At 45.0% G+C, this 22,304-nt stretch overlaps 2 pseudogenes; both read left to right on the top strand.

Annotated features, from left to right (window-relative positions):
• The window catches only part of LOC147092706 (NACHT, LRR and PYD domains-containing protein 12-like), a 1,351,730-nt pseudogene that overhangs the window by 1,053,014 nt on the left and 276,412 nt on the right, over positions 1-22,304 (top strand).
• The window catches only part of LOC147092709 (NACHT, LRR and PYD domains-containing protein 3-like), a 116,420-nt pseudogene continuing 112,947 nt past the window's right edge, over positions 18,832-22,304 (top strand).

The following is a 22,304-nucleotide window of genomic DNA, read 5'->3' as shown; positions in this document are numbered from 1 at the left end:
CAGTGAGGCTGAGAGCTGCATGGATAGTACGCTTGAGAAGGTGGTCAACACGCAGCGTTAAAGTGGACAAGCAGAGAGGTAATGGGTGACCATCAGGGACACAAGGAGGAGCAAGCAGGTAGTGTAGGAGTACACTGAGCGCATATCTCACTCTAACCAGTATTCAGGGGTGTAGAGCCAGAGCCAATTCCATGGCACCATGGGTAACTCAGCTGTATGGTGGAGGGGAGGAGAAATCTGGAACTCAATAGTGATAGGAAATTCCACAGCTAGGGTAACAGACAGGCTTTCTGCAGCCGGAGACGTGATTCGAGGCTGGTATGTTGCCCCCGTGATGCCAAGGTCATGAATGTCACTGAGCGGCTGCAGAACATTTTGTGTGGGGAGGGTGAACAGACAGAGATCATGGTCCATATCGGTATCAGCGACATAGGTAGAAAAAGGGATGAGGCCCTGCAGGCAGATTTTAGGGAGCTAGGAAAGAGATTATAAAGCAGGACCTCAAACGTTGAATTCTCCGATTTCTCCTGCTGCCACGAGCTAGTGAGTATAGAAATAGGAGGATAGAACTGATGAATGTGTTCCTGGAGAGATGGTACAGAAGGGAGGTCTTTAGTTTCCTGGGACATTGGGATCGCTTCTTGGCGTGGGTGTGACCTGTACAGGATGGACGGATTGGACCTCAACAGGGCTTGAACCAATGTCCTCACGGGGAGGTTTGCTAGTGCTGCTGGGGAGGGTATAAACTAAATACGCAGAGGAATGGACAGCAGTCTGTAGCAGTAGAATGAAAAAACAAGGTGCACAAAGGATTGAGAGCGAGCTAAAGCACTAGAGTAAGACATAGTACGCTATTCGGTGGTGTCAGACTAAGGTGAGAATAAAAGAAGGTCTAAACAATGTTTACAATGCATGTGCGTAAAGGCACAAAGTGTGGTAAGTAAGGTTGCTGAGCTGATGGCACAAATAGCCACATGGGAATACGATGTCATGGCAATAATGGAGACCTAGCTCAAAAAAGGGCAGGATTGGGTACTAAATATTCCCGGAATTAAGGTTTTCAGGAATGATAGGGAAAGGAAAATCGGAGGTGGGTGGCAGTTTTGATTAAGGAGAATATTACAGTGCTGTTAAGAGAGGATGTCCTGGACGGCACAAGGACAGAACCTATTTGGTTAGAGTTGAGAAACAATTGAGCTGCCATTACATTACTAGGTGTATTATATAGGTCGCCAACTAGTGGGAAGAATATAGAGGAAGAAACTTGCAGAGAAATTACAGAGTGGTGCAAGAACTATAGTGATTATGGGGGACGTCAACTCTCGTAATATAGACTGGGATAGTAATAGTGTAAAGGGCACAGGGGGGAATAATTTCTGAAGAGTGTTCTGATTGATTATTTGATGAATTAAGGCCTGCTTTTAACAGCTTAAGAGTGTTGAAGAATAAAAAATTCAATTTGATAAATCATTTATACATTAAAAATACTCTTCAAAAGGAAAGTTTATTTTAGCCGGGTAAAAACCTTTTTTTTCAGAAAATAAAATGTTTCTAACATATTTAATTAAATGGAACTTTAATTAATTTTAATTAATTATTATTTTTTTTAAATTTATTTAATGTTTTAGTGGGATTTTAACTGTGATCCCGATTCATACTTTTGAAAGTTCTCTGCGTACAGAACTTTCGAAAGGATGAAGGGAAATTCCCTGCTTTGATTGGTTTGCCTGGCCCACGTGATCCCAGGGACGCTTGCGAACTGCATGTGCCCCTGGGATACATGGGGATCTGCGCATTTCCAAGAGGAGAGGGCCAGGATCAGAAGCCTCGGGATCTATGGAAACAGCAGGTAGGTTCGTAGATGTATTCCGATTGGAGGCATCTGCCCGCAGGGATCCTCCAATCGGAAATTCAGGGCCAATGTATTTCTCACTGGGGAGAAGTGTACACTTGTGTCCCCAGGGGTCGGTATTGAGAGCATTGCTCGTTTTATATATATTAATGACTTGGATTTGGGTATACAGTGCATAATTTCAAAGCTTGAAGATGGCAGGAAAATCATAAAAGTGGTAAACATTGAGGAGGTTAGAATGAGAATTCAGGGGGACATAGAGAGTCTAGTGCAATAGGCAGACACATGGCAGATGCAATGTAACGCAGGGAAGTGTGAATTGAAACAAAGAATTGGGAGATACAATATAAACGATATGGTAAAATTTTATAGTGGTTGCAGGCAGAGAAAAACAGAATGGTATACGTACATACATCTTTAAAGGTGGCAGGACAAGTTGTTGAGAATATGCACAGGATTTTTTGTTTGCTAACTAGAGGCAGAGGAATACAGGAACATAGGAACCGGAGTGGGCCATTCATATCCTGGAGCCTGTTCTGACATTCAATTAGATCATGGCTGATCTGCATCTTAAATCCATCTACCCACCTTGGTTTCGTATCTCTAAATATCCTTGCCTAACACAAATTATTAATCTCAGTTGTGAAATTTTCTATTGACCTAACCACAACAGAGATTTGGGGGTGAATGTTCCAGATTTCCACTACCAGTTCTGTGAAGACGTGTTTTCTAACATCATCCCTGAACGGTCCAGCTCTGTTTTGAGGTTTAACCCCATTCTTCTGGATTCCTGCAACAGAGGAAATAGTTTGTCTCTTTCTATCCTATCAATTCCCTTGATTATCTTAAACACCTCAATCAGACCCCCCCATTAATCGTGTATATACAAGGCAATACAAACATCGTCTATGCATACAGTCCTGGTAACTTAACCAGGCAGCACGGTGGCATAGTAGTTAGCACTGTTGCCTCACAGCGCCAGGGACCCGGGTTCGAATCCAGCCTCGGGCGACTGTCTGTGTGGAGTTTGCACATTCTCCCCGTGTTTGCGTGGGTTTACTCCGGGTGCTCCGGTTTCCTCCCACAGTCCAAAGATGTGTGGATTAGGTTGATTGGCTATGATAAATTGATCCTTAGTGTTAGGGGGATTAAATACGTGGGGTTACGGTGATAGGGTGGGATATGTGTTGGTGTAGGGGTTGTGGGGATCGGGTGGGATATGTGTCGGTGCAGGCTCGATGGGCCGAAATGGCCTCTATCTGCACTGTGTGGTTTCTGTGATTTCAGCACTTGTGGCATTCTGGTGAATCTCAGCTACACCCCCATGATATCCGTCCTGAGGTCCAGTGCCCATAACCTAACACAGAAATAGTAATGGGTTCTAAGCAGAACTCTGTACAGCTGTAGCAGAACTTCTAGCCATTTGTATTCCAGCCCTCTTGAGATAAAGTCCAATATTCCATTTCACTGTTTACTTACTTTTTGCACCTATTGACGATATTTTAGTGATTTCCGTACTTGGAGCTCTAACTCTCTCTGCTCATTCACAGTTCCGAGCGTCTCGCCATTTAGACAATTCTCTGATCTCTATTTTTCAGGTCAAAAGTGAAGGAGCTCACACTTTCATTTCCCACATTGATCTCCATCTGCCACAGTTTTGTCCAGAGACTGCAAAATCAAGGATGTTAGGCTCAACTTTCCTCAATCATTGGCGTCAGCTGGATTATTGCATCCAGTTCTATCGTCACACTTCAGGAAGGCAGTCAAGGCCTTGGAGAGGATGCAGAGGATATTTACTGAAATGGTAACAAGGCTGAGGAACTTCAGTTACATGGAGAGCCCAGAGGAGCTGGAATCCTTCTCATTGAAGCAGAGAATATTGAGGAGAAATTTAATAGAGCTGCTCAAAATTATGTACCTTTTTTGACAGAGTAAATAAGAATAAACTGTTTCCACTGGCAAAAGGTTCGGCAAACACAGGACAGAGATTTAATATAATTGGCAAAAGAGTTTAGATGAGGAGAGATTTTTTTAGGTATCAAATAATTATGATCTGGAATGCGCTGCCTCAAAGGATGGAGGTAGAAGCAATAGTAACTTTTAAAAGGGAGATGGATAAATACTTGAAGGGGCGACAAATGTCGGGCTCAAGGGAAAGAGCAGGGGTGTGGGACTAATTGGATTCCTCTTTCAAAGAGCCGGTCCAGGCTCGATAGGCCGAATGGTCGCCATATCTGCTGGATAATTCTATGATAGCGACCCCTAACTGTTTTTTCCTAAGCGTGCAATAAACGATATATAAACTTGAATACTATTTACAGCAGCAGAATTTAGAGTGTGCATTTGTGTTTGGAAGTTTCATTCCGTTAAATGGCGCACCTCCCAATAGTTCATTTTCTGAAAATACATACGTTATTACCAGACCATTATTGTTATGTTAACTTGCCACTATCTTTGAACTACTGCACAAATAGACGGCACTTACTGTACAGTAAAATACAATAATGGTCCTCAGTATATTCCGGTCATAATCTTGTCCTGCAGCTCTTGATTCTGGCTCCAGCGAGTCCGGGTAAGTTAGTGTTGTGTGTTCTGCAGGTTAATGAACACACCCTGGGTAAATATCAGTTTACAGCACACAGTCATAAACACCACCTTCAGCCTGATCAGTACAATCCCTCCCCGCCCTGTTCTCTGGTGCAGGGCTCAATCAGAACAACACACGGTCGCATTCAGTTTAAATTGTTCTGATAAATTACTGACCTTTGACTCAAACTCGTCATTTCTCTGTGTGGTAACAATGACTACATTTCGCCACAGCTCTTCCATTTGTGGTTCAGAAGACCTCGCAGTGAAACTGTGCTCTGTAGCGGGAATCAGTTCCTTGTCCTCAATTAGATTTCATTATTCACCATAAAACCAGTTTATTATCGTACCAGAGAAGGGCAGGGATGGTAAGTAACAAAGACCGCGGACAATAATCTCCAGCAAATAGACTCTAGTTAATGAGTAACAGTCTAGAACATGATAAGGATGTCCACACCCATGACTTTCAGGCTCCGGGTTTCAGTAACTGGAACTGAATCAGCCAATGTGGGCGGTAAAAAGTGACATTTCTGCTTCATCGGCCTGTTAACGTTTAGAGGTCGTGATGTAATTTCACATTTTAATTTAATCTTTTTTTTAGTAGTTTGGCGGTGGATTATATTTATTATGAGACTGAGAAACTCTGAACATTAAATTCATTTGCTTATTAGCATTTGTATCAAATATAAATATTAAAAGTTCAGACTATATATTGCGACTGCTCCGTGTCTCAATCCCCTTCCTGCTTCTCTGTGCTGCCGCTTCCAGTCTGCTTACAGCTCCCGCTGCTCCACGTCTGAATTCCCTCCCTTTTACCTGTCTGCTTCCCCCACCGATTACATGCCTGGTCTTTAATGTTTGTTTTCCTCCCTCAACGGATTCTCTCTGTTTCTCACCCTGTCTCTATTCCAATCAGCTCTATGCCTGTTTCTGTAGTAACTTCACATCCCCAGATGCACTGTCGATCCCACCTGCTCCATACCTGAATGTCCCCTTGCACCTGTAACTATCTCCTGCTCTGCAACCATCCTCCACTCCTGAATATCTCCCGCTAACACTTTCTTCCTCCTCACCTGCTGCAGTCCTAATTTTACCCTAGAAATTCCTTTCCTTCTGTTCCATGCCCGATATTCCCATACCCATTCGCCCTCGTGCTGTATATCTCATTCACCCTCTCCTTTCCTTTCCACCTGCCCCATGTCTGATAACGTTCCCTGCTTCATTCCTAATCCTGCTGAATGTCTAATTTCCCATCCATCACACACAATGTGTAACAGCTGAAAATGCTTGAAATACTCAGCAGATAAGGCCACATCTTTGGAGAGAGTAAGCTTTAACGTTTCAGCTCGATAACCTTTCTTCAGATGTCTCCACAGATGGTGCCTAACCTGCTGAGCATTTCCAACATGTTCTGTTTCTATTTCAGATTCCCAGCATCCGCAGTATTTTGAATAATATTTCAAAGCTATTTCAATTACAGCATAATCCAAAATCCGTCCCATATTCTCTGCACCCAATGGTGTTACAGACTCGAAAAATATTATCCGCAATAATGAACCAGCATTAAACAGCTGGATAATGTAACTCTTCAAAAATTTTCATGTGATCACACATCTCCGTGTTTATAATTCCCCTCGGGATACTTTGGGATGGATTTTAATTCAGGGGCAGGCTGGGGTCGTGTAATCCGCATTTCGTATTATCCACCCGAATTAAATCGATGTGGGAGATTGATGCGATTTTAACTTGATTGGCCAATTGAGTTCCAACGTGTGGGAACCCATGGCAAGTGAGTTTTTCCAGTCTGAACGTCGCGTTCGATGACGTCATCATTGCTGCTGCATTTAAGGTTAGCAACAAGCCTTGCTTCTTCTGCAGGCTGCCAACCATTTGGCCTTTCATGCTGCAGGGACCTGGAGGAAGAATGGCCAGCGAGAGAGCTAGAGCAGTTCCGAGGTTTGATGATGTTGCCTTGCAGGCTTTAGTTGAGGGAGCAAGTGCTCATAAAGAGGTGCTCTTCGCTTCTTCAGGGAGGAAGAAGCCTCCCCAGCAGACCAAGGCTGTGTGGGTCCAGGTGGCAGAGGAGGTCAACTCATTATCAGTAACCTGCAGAACCTGGATTCAAAGTAGGAAGAGATTTCATGACCTTCTGCACACTGGAAAAGTGAGTATGAATTTCCCATCACCCTCAATCTGATCCCCATTGTCTCTCCTCACCAGCACTCAGCTTTAGCAAACTCTTCCTCCACATCCCACTTGACACTGACCTTCATGCACCCTTACCCATTCCCTCTCGGTCTATGGTCACATTCACCTAACTATTCGACTATGCAGCCCTCACACTCCCTATCACTGTGATGCTATGAAAACAACTAACAACACACAGGGAGGGCCCTTGGTCTTGACACCTCACTCCATCTTTGTCTCCTTCTAAGTATCTATGCTATCAAATCTCTACACTCAGGCCTTCATTCTCACTCAACCTCCACTTGTCTCCCTCATTGCAGGAAAACAGAGCACACAATAAGCGAGAGAGAGCGAGCACAGGAGGAGGACCACCCTCAGTAGCCCACCTCACCCGCTGGGAGGAGGCGGTCCTGGAGATCATAGGAGTGGACGACGATGTGCAAGTGGTTGACGGACAGAGTGGTGCATCACAGCAAGCTGGTGAGAGAATAGTTTTCTATCTCACTCATTGACATTGCATGAGTCGCTGATAATGATTCTGAAGCTCTAACAGATGGACTAATGATCATCTGCAATATGCAATGTGCATGTAACCTTGGCATCACATCTCTGACTCTTCCCTTTACTCCCCCACAGGACCATCGTGAGCACCCGTCCCCACTAGCCAGGAGGAAAAGCATGAGCCTCAAGACTCCTCAGAGGAAGCTGCAACCTCTGAGGGTGCAGCGTCAGCAGAATTCAGTGCACCCAGCGCCAGCGCAGACACTCACACCTCGGTGGGACCTTCGGGACATAGAGTAGTGTTGTCACTTGGTGTATCACAGCTCACAAGTGAGCATCAGCAGATTGTGGAGACAGGGACAGCAGTGGAGTGTCCTAGTCGGAGGGAGGAGGGCTCTGCCAGCTCGGCTCAGCTGCATGTCGAACCTCTGCCTCTGGGTCCATCCATAAGTTGAGCGGTGCTGGAACTCCAGGAACAGATGAAGGAGTCTCTATCAGGTTTTCTCTCCAGGGTCGCTGCGAGTGTGGAGCGAATGCAGTAGTCTATAGCGAACATGAGCAGAGCCTTTCTGGATTCCTTGCCGCATGAACGCATCACCATGGAAAGAATGGCAACCTCCATGGAGGTGATAAGTCGCCAGAGTGCAGAAAATATGGTGAGTGTTCAGAATAGAATGACATCTCTGGAGGAGCGATGGTCATCTATGAACAGAGAAACCACACCTTCATGGACGTCCTTCTGAGTAGGGACTGCCAGTGCAGATACGGGTCCCCATGGACCCCTGAAGTGCAGCCTCTAGCAAGCGCTGAAGGGGACCTGACCCACGAGAGGGAAGTTGGTGGCAGACATCAAGGAAGTGGGGGCTCATCTCCAAGCGCTCAAACGTCCATGCCACTGCAGAGCCCTCAGTCAGACCCCGATCAGAGTCCACACCCAACTGAGATCGGCGTCTCACCCCCTGCACAGCCACCGCAGCAGCAGACTGTTTCCGAGCCCTCACAGGTTCGCAACACCAGAGGACGCCCGCCAAATGTGTCGAGACAGGAGCAGCAAAAAAGTGAGCAACGGCCCTGCACATCTGCTGATGCCAAGGGGGAACCACCACGTAGGAGCAGGCGTAAGAGAGAGATACTGCACAAATTGTCACAAGTGTAGTCACTTGGGTGAAATTTGATGTTTTCTGTGAAAAAGCCATCAGATGAATAATGTAAATAAAAAATCTGACGGCTACTGCTGCAGTTGTGGTGTGTGTATTTTTGCGAATGGGACTTTCACATTGAGGGCTTAGGATTACTTGCAATTGTCAGTATGGTGGGCAAATTGCTAGGAATCCGCTGGTCCTTCGCCATTGTCGATGCTCAGGTAGAAAGCTGCGAGGCAAAAGTGCTTTATTGGCTAGGCTAAGCAAATCTGGCCAAGATGAGTGCGTGTCCTTGCATCCCGGGTAGCAATGTTCTCGCGTACTGCTGCCGCTGGTTGATGGGCCTCTGCAAGATGTTCGTTTTCACTCCCCTCCTCCTCCTCCTCCTCATCTGAGGAGGATATGTGAGGAGCCACTTGGTCCTCAGGAATCTGAAAGCCACGACGCTGTGCCATGTTGTGAAGTGCACAACAAACCATGATGATTCTGGAGACCCTGGCTGCTCAGTACTGCAAGGCTCCACCTGATCAATCCAGGCATCTGAAGTGCATCTTCAGCAAACTGATGGTTTGGTCGATCATGGCTCTGGTGGACATGTGGCTGTAGTTGTAGTTCTCCTCAGCTTAGTTGGATGGTCTTCTCAACGGCGTCATTATCTACGACTTCGGGGGATAGCCCTTGTCTCCAAGCAGCCATCCGTTAAGTTGGTCTGGCGGACTGAATAGCGGAGGCACACTAGACTGGCGCAGTATGAAGGAGTCATGGCAACTGCCAGGGCACTTGGCACAAACATGCAAAATTTCCTTCTTGTGGTCACACACCAGCGGAACGTTAAAGGAGTGGAAGCCCTTGCGATTGACGAAAATACCTGGATTGCGATGGGCTGCCTTAAGGGCGCAGTCAACGACGCCCTGCACCCTTGAAAAGCCTGCCAGATTAGCAAATCCAACCGCACACGGCGTGACACTTGCTTGATCTTTGGTGAAATGGAAGTGATTGTGCAGAATGGCAAAGAGGGCATCGGTTTCCTTGGTGATGCAAGTGTGTGCGGCCGCCTGGGAGATGCCGCTGATGTCTTCTGCTGATCCCTGGAATGAGGCTGATGCAAAAAATTTGAGTGTGGTGGTGATTTTACCGGCCGCTGGTAAGGGTTGTCCACCCGGTCCTCTTGCCTGCAGGTGTTGTTGCAGCATTGCACAGATGTCACCCACTACCTCTCACGAAAATCGGAGCCGCCTTTGGCACTGCTGCTCAGACATGTAGAGGTAGCTGACCCTGTGTCTGTATACCCTGTCTGGGGGGTATCTCCTGCGCTGACGAGCTTCCATGCGCTGGCCCCTTCAAGCTGATGTATCTTCAGATGGGCGAGCAGCAGCTTGACGCAACTGTTGTTGCTGCTGCTGTTGGTGCTGCTGTTGTTCCTGGTTCTGCTGGTGCCACGGCTGGTGATCTTCCTTCTCTAATATCCAGTAGGGAAGGAAATAAATGGCTCCCAAGCTTCTGGTGGATGCCTCAGTTGAGGAAGCGCTCAGTCAAGGTGGCAGGAGGTCACACTCGAGATGGGTGTCAAGCTCCAAACTTCCACAGCTGTGGTTATGCCTTTTCAAAGTTCCACCAGACCTGCAACTACAAAGTCCTGCCACCTGCAAATGATTGCTGATCAAATCTCCTCTTTAATGGTTGAGGTGCAGCTGATTATCAGCTCCCGCCAGGTGTCACCGTCGTGTTTCAGAACAGGCGTGTTTCCCGTGGGAAAAGGGTTAAAAGTGCAAAGGCCTTTCAAAATGGCATTATTGAGGCAATTTAGTGCTTGTTAAGGGCCTTAATGGCCTATCGCGCCTCTTAGAGGTGGGACGGAGATGGGACCATCGGACACGAGTTAATGAAAATTGCTTGGAGGTGGGATGAAGGCGGGGCTGGACCCACACGCCAGTTTTTGCAATTTTAACCCCCCACACCAATACCGCCTTCACGGCCCAATGAAAATCCTGCTTTTTGTCTATTTTATACTTTCAGTATGTTAGGCCCGCATTCTAAATTTCAACCATGTCCTCTCGTTGTTAATTACCCGATTAGAGGAAATAGTTTCACTCTATCTATCATAGCGAAACGTTTTTACATTTTAAACACCTCGGTCAGACCGCCCCTCAATCTTCTACACTCAAGCTCATGCAAGCCAAGTTTTAGCAACATGTCAATCGGTGTGAATACCATTGATCCCACTCTTTCTCTTAACTGCATAACAATATCTACACCAAGTTAAAAGGCTGCCTCTATTTCCATGCGCTCTCATTTATGCCAATTAGCTTTTGTGTGGAACCCTGTCAGACGCCTTCTGAAAGTTCACATTGATAACATCCCTAGGCACTCAGTTGTCTACCTTATAAGTGATCGCAAAATATTCAACTAGATTAGTCAGACATGAATGCCTTTAATAAAGCCATGCTGGTTCTCTGATCAGCTAATTTTGCTCAAATGCTCAGTCACTCGATCCTAAATGACCGATTCTAGTACCTTCCCCTTAAACGACGTTAAACTGACATGTATGTGGATCCCTACATTTCTATCTCACCTATCTTAAAAAGTGTAGTGACGATAGCAACTTCCAGTCTAATGGCACAATTCCCGAATCAAGTAAGCGTTGAAGGATTCTAAGTAACGATTCTGCAATTTGCACCCTACATCTTTTAATACGCTTAGGTGGAATTCATCAGCTGGGAGAGACTTATCTGTCCAAACTCCCAATATTTTGTCCAGCAACATTTTTACGATTATGTACACAGTAAATTCCTCTCCTAGATTTAACTTATTTCCCTTCTCTCATTGGCACTTTGTCCTTTTCATTTACAGTGAAAACTGACACAAGCTTCAGCTCGATTTTGCCAATGGGTTCGGGCTGGGGTGTGTCAGGTGGTCTTCGGGTCAGGACCCCGACTCCGATCTGAAGTGGGAAAAAAGTGCGATTGTCCCCTAATTGGGCACTTGAATTCCAGCGTGTGGTAACCCCTGGCCCAGTAAGTCTTTCCATCATGAAAGTTGCCTCTGATGACGTCATCAGTGCTGCTGGATTTAAGGTCTGCAAGCATCCTTGCTTCTTCTGGAGACTGGAAACGTTTTAGACATTGTATGAAGGAATTCATTTAGCGACCATGTCCACCAGCAAGCAGAAGTGTGCACCTCGCTTTAATGAGCCATCCCTCCAAGCTCTGGTGCAGGGAGCAAGATCTAATAAGACTAAAGCTGTGTGGCTGCAAGTGTCCCAGGAGATCACTGCCATGACTATGTGCAGGAGAACCTGGCTGCAGTGCAAGAAGATGTTTCATGACCTTCTCCACACAGGAAACGTGAGTATGACTTCTCATCACCCTGAATCTCATCTCCATCGCCTCTCCTCACCAGTACTCAGCTTTGCCAACCTCTTCCTCTACATCCCACTTGACACTGACATATCTGCACCCTTACCCATTCCCTCTCTCTCTATGGTGATATTCACTTAATTATTCAAACATGCACCCCTCACACTCCCTATCAGTGTGACGCAATGACAACAACTTACAACACACTGGGAGGGCCCTTTGTCTCGTTCTAAGCATCTATGCTATGGATTCTCTACACTCACTCCTTCATTCTCACTCAAACTCCAATTGTTTCCCTCATTGCAGGAAAAGAGAGCCCATAATAAGGGCGAAAGAGTGAGGATAGGAGGAGGGCCACCCTCAGTAGCGCAGCTCACCACCTCGGAGGAGGCAGCCCTGCAAATTGCCGGGATCGAGGAGGATTCCCAAGTTGGGGGTTGGACAGTAGGCCACATCACAGCAAGCTGGTGACAGAATAGTATGGCATCTCTCTCATTGAAATTTCATGAGTGACTGATAATTATTCTGATGATATCGCAGATTGGATTATTATCATCTGCACAAATCAATGTGCATGCAACCTTTACCTCACATCTCTAACACTTTTCTTTACTCCCCCACAGGACCATCGAGAGTCCCGGTCCCCACTGTCCAGGAGGAAGAGCCTGAGTATCCAGACTCCTCAGAGGAAGCTGCAACATCTGAGGTGGCTCCGTCAGCAGAATTAAGGGGCCCTGCACCAGTGCAGACACTCACTCCTTGGTGGGACCTTCGGGACATAGAATAGACTTGTCCCCTAGTGTATCACACCTCACAAGTGAGCATCAGCAGATGGTGGAGACAGGGACAGCAGTGGAGAGTCCTCGTCGCAGTGGAGAGGGCGCTCCCAGCTCGGCTCCGCTGCATGTCGACCCTGTGCCTCCCTGTCCATCCAGTAGGAGAGCGGTGCTGACACTTCAGGAACAGGTGCAGGAGTCTCTGCCAGGTTATGTCTCCAGGGTCACTGCGAGAGTGGAGTGAATGGAGGAGTCCATCGCTAACATGAGCAGAGCCTTTATGGCGGTGTTGGCGCAAGAATGCATCACCATGGAAAGGATGGCAAACTCCTTGGAAAGGATGGCTACCTCCATGGTAAGGTTGGCTGCCGTAGAGGAGAGGATGGCTACGGCAGAGGAGAGTATGGCATCGTCCATGGAGGAGCTTTGTCACCAGGGTATGGAAAAAAGATAATTGTTCAGAATAGACTGACAGCTCTTGAGGAGCGATGGTCAGCTATTGAGCAAACAAACCAGACCTTCATGCAGGTCCTCTGGAGTAGGGCTTCCAATGCAGAAACAGCTCCTCATGGCCCTCCTGTAGTGCAGCAAGGTGCTGTCCAGCCACGTTCTAGCTCTGATGTGGGGCTGACCCATGAGAGGGATGTTGGTGGCATACAACAAGGAAGTGAGGGCACCTCTGCAAGCGCTCACACGAACATGCCACTGCAGAGCACTCGGTTAGAGCCCCACCAGAGTCCCCACCCAACTGAGATCAGCGCCTCAACCTCTGCAGAGCCGCAAAAGTAGCAGACAGTTGCCAAGCACTCACAGGTATGCATCCCCAGAGCACGCCCGGCAAAGGAATCGAGACAGGAGCAGCAAGAAAGTGAGCAATGGGCCTCTACATCTGCTGAAGCCACAGGGGAAGCAGTATGTAGGAACATGCATAAGATGAAGATTATACACATGTAGCCACAAGGGTAGTCACTTGGGTGTAATGCTGTGTTTAACTTTGAAAAGCCATCAGTTGCTTATTGTCATAAAAGATTCTGATGGCAAACTGTTGCAGTTGTGGCGTGTGTCATTTTGCTAATGGAACTTCCACATTGAGGGCTTAGGGCGACTTGCAATTGTCAGTATGGTGGTCAGCGTGATAGGAATCCGCAGGTTTTGGGCCATTTTCGATGGTCTGATCAGAAGGTCCGAGGCAAATGTGTTTGATTGTGCAGGCTAAGCAAATTTGGGCAAGATGAGTGCGTCCCTTTCATTCCGGGCAGCAATGTGGTCGCGCGCTGGCGCCTTCTGACCTGTGCAGCTTCAGGTGGGTGAGCAGCAGCTTGGCGCTCCTGTTGATCTTCCTGCTGTTGGTGCTGCTGTTGCTCATTGTTCTGCTGCAGCACGGCTGGTCTACATCCGAATCTGATATCCAGGAAGAAAGGAAATGAATGGTTCCCATGCTACTGGTATATGCCACAGTTGAGGAAATGATCAGTCAAGGTGGTGCGAGGCGTTTCCCAGGAGGTCACACTGGAGATGGGTGTCAGGCTCCAAACTTCCACAAGAATGAGTATGCCTGGTAAAAGTACCCCCAGACCTGAGACAACAAAGCTCTGCCACCTGAAAATGATGATTGCTGAAAATTCCATTTTAATGGTGGAGCTGCAGCTGTTAGTAAGCAGTTCACTTGTGAGGGCACCAGGATTCACTGGCGTGTTCCAGAGGAGACGTGCAGGACGTGGGAAAAGTGGTAAAATCAGAATAGCCTCTCAAAATGGGATTATAGATGCAATTAATTGGTTGTTAAGGGCCTTAAGGGATTGGGCCGCCACCACTTTTGGCGATTTGAGCACCTCACACGCATCCAATCTCGCCTCCTCGGGCCTGGCAAAATCGAGCCCAAAGTATTTGTTAAAGAAATCTGCTCTTACCTTGTTGGCTGTTACCGTATCATCTGAGTTTGCCTTTAATGGCCCACATCTCTTCAGCCACACTCAATCTTAATATATTTATGTTTATTTTTAATATGAGCTTTTATATTACTTGCAAGTTATTTTCGTATTTCCTTTTTGCTGCTCTTAATATTCTCTTTGTAATCTTTGTTTTTTTCTCTGTTTCCCCCAGCCCTCTGGATTAACACTTTTCTTGACACTAGTGTGAGTCACTTCCTTTAGCTTTACACTGCGTCTTACCACACATGCAGACCATAGTTGTTTGATTGTAGAAGTGAAATTTTACCTCCTTAGGGTTATGCTTTCGATGACCAACAATATCCTATCCGCAAAATTAAGGACAGATGGAGTCAGGCCATTTACCGCCCCACCATCCACCTCACACTGATCAGCAAAGTGGCAGATGGAATCATCAATAGCGGGACAGTAAATCGTCTCGACAACAAGGTAGCATTTGCCTCGGTTTGGCACCAATGAGACCCAGCATCCTAAGGTCAATGTGGGTCAAAGGGTAAACCTTCCGTGTTTGGATATATTGGATTTCGGTGATCGTTCGCTGCAGTGTTTTATGTTGAAAAGTCTCGATCTCTAAATGTTTGTTCTAAAGCGTACCATAAACTAGAAATCTATTTCAATAATATTTCCAACAGATGAATGTTAATGTGTGACGTTACATTTGGAAGTTTTATTCAGTTAAATGACGCTGCTGCAATTTCTAAAATATTAATCAATGATTTCTTACGTGATCCAATGTAGATATCTCAACTTTTCACTATGATTGAACTACTCCACCAATAAATGGCACTGGGTGAGTTCTGTTACAATAAAACACTATAGTGGTGCTCAGTATATTCCGGGTCCTTACTTTGTGCTGAAGTCACTTATTCTGGTTCCACAGAGTCTGGATTAATCAGCATTGTGGGTTATACATTTTAATGAACACACCATGGGCAAAGATCAGTTACGCAGCACAGTCCTGAGCCCGACCTACAGCCTTTTCAGTACTATCCCTGCTCGCCCTGTTCTCTGGTGCAGGGCTCGATCTGAATCACACACGGTCTCATTCTGTTTGAATTATTCTGATAAACTACTGATCCTTACCCAAAGTAATTAATCATGTGTTTGGTAAGAATGATTTCAATTCACCATCTCTCCCATCTGTTGTTCAGAAGACCCCACAGGGAACCTGCGTTCTGTAACCCGTTCATATCCGTGACCTGAATTTGATTATATTGCTCACCAAAAAAACTATTTTTTATCGGACTATGAAAGGGCACAGATAACCAAGGACAAACATCGCTGTTAGTTTATTGTGATCAAAAAGCAGAGGGAAGGGCAAAGTGAGCTATTTGTGTTAACACAACACACTTCTTTGGAATCATCTACCTCCTGATCTTTATCTGTTTCTTTGTCCTGATTCTAACTCTGCGGGAAGGAACAACATTTGTATCACAGCTCCATTGATCTCGATGTTAGACCTTTTATAATGTTAAACTGCTCTTGATACATTCGATTTCTCCAATTCCCCTCACCTGTACAGGTTATTTTCCAATGTTGGTCATTTATTAACCATAGAACAATGGTGCAAAAATCCGGAAGCCAGCCTCCAGTTAATGAGTAACAGTCTGGGCCTGGATAAAAATGCTCACACCCATGAGTATCAAGCTTCGACTTTCAATTACTGGAACTAAATCAGTAAATGTGTGCGACAAGCAATTGAATATTCACGGTGTGATAGTGGTTAGCACTGTTGCCTCACAGCGCCAGGGACCCGGGTTCGAATCCGGCCTCGGGTGACTGTCTGTGTGGAGTTTGCACATTCTCCCCGTGTTTGCGTGGGTTTCCTCCGGGTGCTCCGGTTTCCTCCCACAGTCCAAAGATGTGCGGGTTAGGTTGATTGGCTATAATAAATTGACCCTTAGTGTTAGGGGGATTAAATGCGTGGGGTTACGGGGATATGGTAGGATATGTGTTGGTGTAGGGGTTACGGGGATATGGTAGGATATGTGTTGGTGTAGGGGTTACGGGGATCGGGTGGGATATGTGTCGGTGCAGGCTCGATGGGCCGAAATGGCCTCTATCTGCACTGTGGGGTTTCTGTGATTCTGTGAATATTCAGCATCGCTGTCCGGTTAACATTCATACACAGAGCTGAAATGTCTCCTTTTCATTTGCTCTTTCTATTAAATAGTTCATACCAGATCCAATTCATTGTAGGTCTGTCAAACTCTGAAAATTAAATTCATTGGCTCCTCGGTGCATGGTGGCTCAACTTCTGAAAACTGCCTGCCCTGTCACATCCGCCGATAATTTTAAACACATCTCTCATATCGCTAGTTAATATGTGTTGTTCTAATGTCAAAAACGGCTTTATTCCGAGTAGTTGTTTGTACTTGTCTTTCAGCAACCAGGCAGCTTCCTGGTGATACGGTTTTGTACACACTCTAGAGGCTCAATATCCTTCCGAAAGCATGGAGCGCGATATTGCACACAGTTCTCTAATACTACAGGCATATCTGGTGTTATTCATTGTAAAGTGAATAATTAATGCAGGGTTTCGGGTTACGAGGGTCACAAAGCACGATATAATTTTTAACGTGTTGTTTCATTATCAGTGAAGTGAGGGGAGTGCGGAAAATTCACTCAACTCTTTCCAGGAGGATTGGATCTCCAGCGTTCTGAATGTTATTTAATTTGGGGTCACTAGTCTATTGCCCTCGAAGGAATATGCGGACACGGTGTCAAGATGTAATTATAGTGGGAGGAGGCTGCTGTGGAGTACAAACACAGCATAGACCACTTGTGCCGAATGGACTGTTTCTCTGCTACAGTTTCTATGTGATTCTAACCTGCCCTGAACAGTCACAAACTACAATCTCCGTGATTGTGACCATGGTGTGTAACGCTTCCTTGTCCATCATTCACCTTTCCACAGCATTCGTTATGGTCTCATCTGACATCCTTTTCCATGTCATGGCCTCCATTTTCCATCCCATAAAACTGCTCCTCGTGCGCTTTCTGTCCTCGCTCTCCGATCGCAGATAGCAGATCTCCAGCAAAGGGTTAACCTTAGGCGTTCTATCCCTCTCGAAGGCCAAAATTGAACAGATGATGCTGCTTCTGGTGCCAATAACCGATACTGTAGCACCAGAGGCAGATTTGAAAGGTTCAATTTCAGGGTCTAGCAATTTGCGGTGGATTCAAATTACTGTCCCGAGATCGCCTCATTATGCACCCCCGTTGACTAGGTGCGACAACATCATAGAATCGTAGCATGATACAGCAGAGAAGGAGATCATTCGTTCAGTCTTGCCTGTGCTGGCTCTTTGGAAGAGCTATCCCATTATTACCACTGTCCCTCTCATTCCTCATAGCCCTGTAAATGTTTTTCCTTCAAGTATTTATACAATTCTCTTGTCAATGTTACAACAGAATTTTCTTCCACCACCCTTTCGGGCAATTCATTCCAGTTCACAACAACTCACTCGCTGTGTAGCAGAGTGTTTCCTCATGTCGCCCGTGGTTCCAGGGTACTACCTTTAACGACAATTATGCCAATGGAAACAGTTTATTCTTATTTACTCGTGAAAGCCATTCATGATTTTGAACACCTCTATGTAATCTCCCCTTAACTATCTCTGCTTTATAGAGAACAAACCAGCTTCTCCAGTCTCTCGCCATAACTGAAGTCCCTCATCCTTGTACAATTCTCTCAAATCTCTTCTGCACCGTCTCCAAGGCCTTGATATCCTTCCTAAAGTGTTGTGTCCAGAATGGAAAACAATACTCCAGATGAAGCCTAACCATTCTTTTATAACGGGTTAACATAACTTCCTTGCTTTTATTCTCTATCCCTCTAGTAATCAAGCCAAGGGCATCACTTACGTTGTTAGCACTTGACGAATGAGCACTGTAGGAGGTGAGGATATTCACCACTGTTCCACTAAGATTAAACTAATGTGCAATGTTATCAGTTGTGTAAATTATAGCAGATTGGTGATGCCCAACATTTTTGTTTGGAATATCATTACAGGTTTTACAATCTTCGTAAACGCCTTGAATACATGACTGGTTTGATCTTGCTGCTGTTTTACAGTTATATTTCTCTACTTATGCGTGCCTCGCTGTGTTGGCCCTCGCACGCCCATCCAATCAAACTCTCAGTAAGCATCATTTTCATTCCCCACTGTGGAAAAGTAAATTTGATACAGTCTCGGTTCAGTAAATTCTACAAACTTTAGTTGCTGTTATTCACCGGCATTAAATTATAACCGAGTTTGAGACATTGTATAATTCAGTTTCCTGCTGTTTCACACACGCAGACATTGGTATAATAAACAAACGACAGCAACAACAGCACAGTAGGGAATCAACCTGAATATAGAAAGTACAGAGGAGAAATGAAAAAGGAACTAAGAGGGGCACGGAAATCGTATGAGAAAAGATTAGTGGTAATATAATAGGGAACTCTAAAATATTTCTTAAATATATAAAGCCTAAATGGACAGTCAACAGAATGGTGCGACGATTAAGAACCAAATGTGCAATCTTCTTGTGGATGCAGTGGGCATGCCTGAGGTACTAAATGATAACTTTGTATCTGCCTTCACTAGAGAAAAGATTGCTGCCAATGTTACAGTAAAGAAGAATGTGATAGAACATAAGAGGATAAGTACATAAGAAATGGGAGCAGGAATAGGCCACTTGACCCCATGAGCCTAGTCCACCATTCAATAATGCCATTGGTTGATCTTGGGCTCAAAGCCACTTCCCTGCCCGATCCCCATAATTCTTCACTCCCTTATCTTGCAAAAACCTATCTATCTCCACCTTAAATGTATTTAATGACACAGCCTCCACGGCTCTCTGGGGCAGAGAATTCCACAGATTTACGACCCTCTGAGAGAAGAAATTCTTCGTCATCTCAGTTCTAAAATGGCGACCCTTTATTCTGAAACTATATCTCCACGAGGGGAATCATCCTCTCTGCATCTACCTTGTCGAGCCCCCTCATTGTCTCAAATGTTTCAATAATATCGCCTCTCATTCTTCTAAATTCCAATGAGTATAGAGAAATTGGTCAGGATATAAATAGCCCAAGAGGATGTACTAAAACGGTTGACAGCGCTTAAAGTTGAAAAGTCACGCAGTCTGGATGGGATGCATCCTGGGTTGCTGAGAGAAGTAAGGCTCTGTCCACAATCTTTGAATCCTCCGTGGATAAGGAAATGGTGCCAGAGGACCGGAGATTTGCAAATGTTACCCCCTTCTTTAGAAATGGGGAGCGTGAGAAGCCAAGAAACTACAAGTCTCTCTGTCGATCAAATAAGGGAGCGGACTGTTGAAGGTTGTCCAGTTGATGTTGTGTGTATGGAACTGTAGAAAACTTTTGACAAAATACCTCATAATAGATTGTTGCAAATTTGAAGCCAACAACATTAAAGGTGCAATGTTAGAGTGAATACTAAATTAGTGAATGGACAGAAAGCAGAAAGTTGTGGTGAACCAAGCTTTTTCAGACTGGAGAGAAATATACAGTGGTATCCCCAGGCGTCGCTATTACGAGCGTTACTCTGTATGATATATATTAATCACATGGAATTAGGTATACAGGGCATAATTTCAAAGTCTGCAGCTGAAACAAAATGCGGAGAAGTCGTAAACCATGAGGAGGATATTAGAAGACGTCAGGAGGACATAGGCCGTGTTGATCTTAAATGATTCCTCAGAATTCTTGGACAATACACACATATGCATCAGGCAGTATGTTTGAGCAATACTTATTAAGCTTGCAGCGTAATATAATTAACAACAGGCGATAGATTTAACGAGTAGCTCGCAGCAGGTCTCTGGAACCTCTCGGACACAGGTGACATCGTCTTCAATCTGTTCCTTTGCCTTTGCAGGAGCTCTGTGTGAAGTTATTCTTTAATATCGGAGTTTTAACCATTTTCTTATCAAAAGTTCGTTTGGCCAGTGTCCATATATGGTCCTTAACAAAATCACCTCATTTCATAGGTTCTAAGGATCAAAATGCCATTGTCACCCAGACAAAGGGTAGCATCTTGACTCCTCCTGGCTCAGTAACTTGCCAACCACTCTACTCTGTTTCATCATTGTCTTGTTTATAGCTCTTCACCCTATCGGAATTTATCTCTCTCTTATTCTAACTTCCCTGATACACGGTACACGGCCTAACGCCAAGGGGCTTATATCTGAGCTGTCTCCCTTATCTTGACGCTGTTCTGACTAACTCACTTTGATCTACCAAGTGGATACCTTAACTCCCAAGATCTCTTTCATTTTACATCTGTTATACTAATTATCTTTCAAATATCGTTGCAATTAGTTTTGTTAAGATTACTCTAAATCTTACGTAACATTATAATATGTTATTAGTATAATAAATTGTTATATAACAATTAAACTTCACTCGCAGGCTGTGGCTGTTTGTTATCTGAGCTTAGTCAAAACTGCTTTCAAACTGTCTTCGCGGCTACATTCGAACAGTCTTTAGCATTTCCATACACATAGAGAATCTTGCAAAACATTAGTTGGTCAATGGCTACACTTGAATTTATACATATTTGATTGCCATCTCCTAAGAATCTCTAATAACAGTCTTTCGTACAGCAGTCTTGTGAAATGGCCAGAGACATGACAGGTGAAAGATAATGCAGAGGAGTTTGAAGTGGTGCATTTTGGAACAAAGAATGAGGAAATGCAATATAAAATAAATAGCACAAGATTAAATGGAGTTCAAGCACAGAAAAACTTGTGGTTATACATAAAGCAAGCTTTCAAGGTGGCAGAACAAGTTCAGAAGGCTTTTAGAAAAGCATACGGGATCATTAGCTTTATAAGTAGAGTCATAGGAATATAGGAACATAGGAAAAGTAGGCTGTAAACAGGCTCGCGCCTGTTCCACCATTCGATTCAATCATAGCTGATATTTATCTTAACGACATTACCTGCCTTGGTTCCTCAACCCTAAATACCATTATCTGCCAAAAATCTATCAAACTCAGTTTTGAAATTTTCAATTCACCGAGCCTCAACAGCTGTTGAGGGCGAGTGATAGAGACTTCCACTACCCTTTGTGTGAAGAAATGCTTTCTAACATCACCCCTGAATGGCCCAACTCTGCTTTAAAGTTTATACCCACCCGTTCTGGAATCTTCCACAAGAAGAAAGTTTATCCCTTTTTATCTTATCAATTCCTTAGATTATCTTAAACACCTCAGTTAGTTCATCCCTTAACGATTATGTTCAAGGGAATACAAGCTTCACCTATGCAATCGGTCCTCATAATTTGCCCCTTTAACTCTGAGCTGGACCAGCAACAAAGCCAAGATATCCTTCCTGAGGTGCGCTCCCCAGATCTTAGCACAGTGCTCTAGCTCAGTTCTAACCGGATCTCTGTACTTTTGTGTTCCAGCGATCCTTTGACAAAGCCTTACATTTCAATATCCTTTTTACTTATTTTCCGATCTATAATTGTTATGTCCAATGTGAATTACCTCACATTTTCCCACATTGAACTCCATCTGCCTCAGTATTGCCCGTAGAATACTAACGCAACCAAATTATGCTTAACCTTTATCAAACACTGGTTAGGCCTCATCCACAGCATTGTGTCCAATTCTGGGCACCGCGCCTTAGGAAGGCTTTCAAGGGCTTGGAGAGATTGGAGAGAAGATTCACTAGAATGGTAACAGATGAGCGACTTCAGCTACAAGGAGACACTAGAGAACATAAGAAGATAAGAACATAAGAAATAGTAGCAGGAGTAGGCCAATCGGCCCCTCAAGCCTGCTCTGCCATTCAATAAGATCATGGCTGATCTGATCCTAACCGCCAATCTACTATCACAGAACCATCTCCTGAATCTAACAGAATTAGACACACGAAATAGGAGCAGGATCAGGCTACATGGCCCCTGGGCCCGCTCCACTACCCATAGGGCCATGACC

Source organism: Somniosus microcephalus, unplaced genomic scaffold (genome assembly GCF_052327205.1).
Source record: "Somniosus microcephalus isolate GS21.2 unplaced genomic scaffold, FLI_Smic_1.0 unresolved_chr2, whole genome shotgun sequence".
NCBI lineage: Eukaryota > Metazoa > Chordata > Chondrichthyes > Squaliformes > Somniosidae > Somniosus > Somniosus microcephalus.
Note: the sequence above shows the minus strand (reverse complement) of the source record. Positions and strands in the feature narration are given on the sequence as shown.